The following is a 5,445-nucleotide window of genomic DNA, read 5'->3' on the forward strand; positions in this document are numbered from 1 at the left end:
CACATAGCTACTAGTACAAACCCTCAGGACCGAGGGTGGACTACTCCCTCCTCATCATGGTGGCCATAGGGATGATGAAGATGGCCACCGGTGATGATTTCCCCCTCCGGCAGGGTGCCGGAACAGTGTTTATATTGGTTTTTCGTGGCTACAGAGGCTTGCGGCGGCGGAACTTCTGATCTAGGGTTATTTCTAATGGTTTCTCTATTTATAGGATTTTTCAGCGTTGGAATCACGCGAAGATGGGCCTCCAAGGTGTCTTGTGCTCACCTCCTTCACCTTCTGGTCCTCCCACGAAGCTTCTAGTGTCTCTTTTGTTCCAAAAAATCGTCAAAAAGTTTTATCTCATTTGGAGAACTTTCATTTCCGCACAAAAAACAACACTATGGTAGTTCTGTTGAAAACAACGTCAGTCCGGGTTAGTTCAATGCAAATCATACCAAAACCATATAAAATTGTAATAAACATGGAATAAATACTTCATAAATTATAGATACGTTGGAGACATATCAGCATCCCCAAGCTTAGTTCCTACTCGTCCTCGAGTAGGTAAATGATAAAAGAAATAATTTATGAAATGTGAATGCTAGCAAAGTGCATAAGTTTTATCAATGACAATTTAAATCACTTTTCCTATCATCATAACAGCAATTCTTTCTCATAAAACTCATCATGATAAAGTAGCAACCAGTTCACATGTTAAGGTTCGAACAATGAATTCTCTTGAAACTAAACAACCTATATTCTTAGTCACCAAACAATTGCAATTCAACTAATTCAACGGAGTCTAAGTAAGAGCTCCACATACTCAATCATCATATAGTATTCTATGATTGCTAGTACTTAAAGCATATTCTTAGAACAAATGGCATCCATCGAACATAGAGAAAGATATGGGCTTAATGTTTCGCCTCCCAACTCATTTATCATAGAGATAATTGTCAACAATAATAATTCATGATCAAATATATTTGACTGGTCATATGTGCCTAGATTTTCACCACCACATGATGCTTGCCAACTAGAGAATAGTTGAGGTTGAAATGAAAATGCATTCTATTAACTCTTGCATAAAAGTAAATACTAAAAAGTAAAAGATAGGCCCTTCGTAGAGGGAAGTAGAGGTTGCCATGCACTTTTTATTTGGATGCTCAAGGTCTTACTGCAAAGGAACGTCACGTTATATTGCGCCTTGTGATAGAAACCTTTATTATGCAGTCTGTCGCTTTTATTACTTTGCAATCACTAGTTCGTACAACACTCAGTTTTCCCTTACAATAAAAGATCAAACATATTTAGGAGCATTTTCTATTGTTTTATGCACCGATGACAACTTACTTGAAGGATCTTATTCAATCCATAGGTAGATATGGTGGACACTCATGGCAAGAAACTGGGTTTAAGGGTTTTTGCATGCACAAGTAGTATCTCTACTTAGTATGAATTTTTGGCTAGCAAAAGATCCTAGGAAAACACCACATGTTGGAGGATCCATGACAATATAACTTCTATGCAAATATACACAACCATAACTAATTACGGTGTCTTCCTTGTCCAACTTCAACTAATTTGCTCAAGTTTGAAAATAATTAATGGGTATTCACAATCATAGAAGATGTCCAAGATAATGTATTTGTACGTGAAAGTTCTCTTCCTTATACTAATAATTCATGAATTGCTTGTATGACCATTATAGTGATTGTCAAGCTTCAATAGATTTCACTTCCGAAACCCAATGTGAATCTACTACTAGGCATGATATGAACATATAATTTCAGCTTCATGATATTCAATTCATTCGACAATTTACTCATAGGATATAATTGAAGCACAAGAGTAAATGACAAACTAATCCAAGAAGATATAAGTGAAGTTCAAGCAAGTAGTTAAGTAAATGGGTAGCTATTTGAGGACTCTCTCTCATTTAAAAACTTTAAGATCTAAGTATTTTATTAAAAGAGCAAGCAAAATAAAATAAAATGACATTCCAAGGATAGCACACATCATGTGAAGAAGCAAAAACTTAGGCTCAACCGATACTAATCGATAATTATTGATGAAGAAAGATGGGATGCCTACCAGGGTATCCCCAAGCTTAGATGCTTGAGACTTCTTGGAATATTATGTTGGGATGCCTTGGGCATCCGAAATTTTGAGCATTTGTGTCCCTTTATTTCTTTTTATATCACGGTTTCCCTAAATCTTAAGAACTTCATCCACACAAAACTCAACAAGAATCACTCCAAAGTTCCTATCTAGCAGAGAACATAAGATGAAATTGTTTGTAGGGTATGAAACCACGTCAAAGCTATTTTTTTAGATCAATCTATCCTAGAGTTCGTACTAAAATAACACCAAGCTACTCCGATCGATCTAACCAAGAGTTCATACTAAAAGAACACCATATGACACTACTAGAAAAACCGCTACTAATGGCGCACCTAATTTGGCCATTAATGGCGCATCACTGGTGCGCCATTACTAACACGCCATTAGTAATTTTTACTAATGGCGCACCAGTGGTGCGCCATTAGTATCTGGTATACTAATGGCGCACCACGGGTGCGCCATTAGTATAGGCTACGGTGCGCCATTAGTATGCCTCCCAGGGGCCATGTATACCCAGGTGCTTTGGCATACTAATGGCGCACGACCACGAGATGCGCCATTAGTAACCGCGGCATACTAATGGTGCACTGCCCAGTGATGCGCCATTAGTATGCTTTGTCATACTAATGGCGCACTGTCATGTGATGCGCCATTAGTATGAATATTAGGTTTTTTTTATTTTTTATTTTCTATTTTTTGCACAGGTTACAAAATGTATAATTTGACAAAATATAGACAGCACACATCAACAACAGATTCATCGAATACAATAGAAGATTAGTCTTTGAATACAATTCATCATATTAGTCTCCGAATAGTCTCCGAATTGAAAAGACCGAACAAAGATAGAACATTATATTACAAGTCTCGAGACCGCGAGTAGCGAGTTTGTCTTCACATTACAAGTCGATATCGATCATCTAAACTACCATCACATAGAAGAGAGTTGCGGTCATCACGATGAGCATCATCACGATGAAACTCGTCTTCATCCGGTTCCTCCAACGCTCCCTCCCCTCTCCCGCTAGATAGCGGGCGTATCTAGATTCGGCCTCGGCCCTAGTGGTGTACCCTTTGTAACTGTTACCGCTGAATCGGTGAACCTGTCTCCGACACTCCTCCCAGTCATCGTAGACTCCGGGAACCTTACCCTTGTACACGACATAAGTCAGCATCGCTATGCACTAGCCAAATGAAACGTTAGTACCAATTCACAGACAATACATAAGCAATATATAAGTATGCAACAGAACGATCGGAAGAGAAAAGCAAGACATTAATAGCATTGATTACATCTAAGTTGAACGACTCTCGAAACCAAAGAGACATACTACAAGTTCATTAAAGTTTAATTACAACATGAGCCAATCGATGTTTCAGAACTAGACACAACATCACTGCTTTCGACTCGACTCAAGGGACCGGAGCGTGGATGAAGCCGCCGTCTATCGTGGGAGTCATGAAATAACGGTCGTTGTCAGCCTGCATTTGTAGCATTGTGTCGATGGCACTGTTGGACGGTTGATTGTTGAGGTAGAACTGCCCCGAGGTACGAAGGACATCTTGATGGCTGATTTCCGCAAACTCCGACTGGATGCGAAAGAATTCTTGTCGGAGGTCCGCGTCCTGGATTGCCGACACGCTCTTTGCCCAATCTTTGAGTTTACTCGGTAGCAGAAGTTGATGATGGTCCCGTACGATCGCTCGCATGTGATGGATGGCGTAGTAGGCACCCTTATGACCGCCAGGCGGCTGCTTGACGCAGCAGAACATCGTATTGTGGGAGAACACGTGCTTGCCGTACTTACGAATAGGCCTGGTGAAGGTGCCTCCAGATTTGGCGTAGCCGGGGAGAACATCATCAAGAACCTTCTTGACATTTTTGTAGTCTACGTTCGACTGACGGTCCGGGTCGAAATACGTGGCCATGGAATATTTGGGGCTTAGGAGGATGAGCGTGCAACGTGTGTCACTGCAGAAAACACGGAATGTTAAAAGAAAAACGATCGAAATGTAAGAATTCATATGTTACGGGCCGGTTGAGGGGAGGACTTACTCGGGAAAGTAAGGCACGAGGAAGTTATCCTTATCTTGGTTTGCCAGAATGACGCCTTCGAGGTAAGAACTCGCGACTTGCCGGTCCCCAGCGCTACCCAAGATCTTGGCATGCATGTAGAAGGGGTCGACTATCACGATGTCCGGGGTCTTGTCGCGAATGATCCGCATCTCCATACTCAGCGAAAATAGCCGAACGAAGGTGTAGTGCAGCGGATGAAGGTTCAACATAGCGTGGATGTCATCAAAACGCAGGACGATCGTACGCCCGATGGAGTTATCCACAAAGCCCTTGCCCTCTGGCACCTTGGCCGTGAAAACTAGGTATGCCACATCCTTCTCCCTGAGACGCCGCTTCTCCAAAGAAAGAACACTATCATGCAGACTCCGCATAGCACCGGTTGCAACATTGAGCATATTTGTCGGTAGCATCGCCCTACCCGCCACATGCACCCTCCTCGAGATATCCTGCGGTGAAGGTGGCCCGTCCTGAGCACGGATCGTACTCTGTGCCGGCTGGCTCGCACCCTTCTTAGTCTTTCTTTTGCGTGCCTTCTTCTTCTCCTGTAATAGGACCGAGTTTTGCTCACAGACCGCCTTCTTGAGTGTGTTGGGGCTGATAATATTTCGCACCTCGCCTATCTGAGGCTCGGTGAAGTCGGCAGCTAGAGGCGTCTCCTGAGAGCTGAACGCCAGACGGCGCCTGTTGCAACTTGGCTTCTTCGTGGTACGAGCTAGATCGCACACGTCTTTTGTTGGGTTTGGTTCTTGAGAAGGAGGCCCCATGAAGTCGCCATCGTACCCATGATCGGCAAAGTACTGATCGACGTTGCCAAATGTATCATCGTCGTCGTCGTCGTCGTTCTGATCCTGTGCCATATGCATGTTTGGAACCAGTGGCATAGGGATGTCCGGCACCGTTGCGGCGGTCTTGCCATGGGGCCGACTTGGCGCCGGCACGACTGGCGGTGTTGTCTTTGGGGTGGTGTCCCCCGCCCCCAAACGAATCTGGATCTTCGGCCAAAGCAGGGGCCAGCTCAAGCATGCGCTGAGGGTTATCACGTCATCATCGTCGGCCCCGACGGGTCAAACCGGAGGTAACAACTCGTCGCAGTCTGGCAGCACCCGAACCAGTTGAACCCTAAACAAGTTGGGTGGCATCTGGGTACCGTGGAACAAGGGGTTGCCCGGTTGAACTATTTTGCCCTTGGCGACATCGACCAACTCGTTGTTCACGAAGTGGAGGAGAGTGCACGGAACATCAGCGGTGCCCTGCGAAAA

The sequence above is a fragment of the Triticum dicoccoides genome, chromosome 5B (assembly GCF_002162155.2).
Source record: "Triticum dicoccoides isolate Atlit2015 ecotype Zavitan chromosome 5B, WEW_v2.0, whole genome shotgun sequence".
NCBI classification, from domain to species: Eukaryota; Viridiplantae; Streptophyta; class Magnoliopsida; order Poales; family Poaceae; genus Triticum; species Triticum dicoccoides.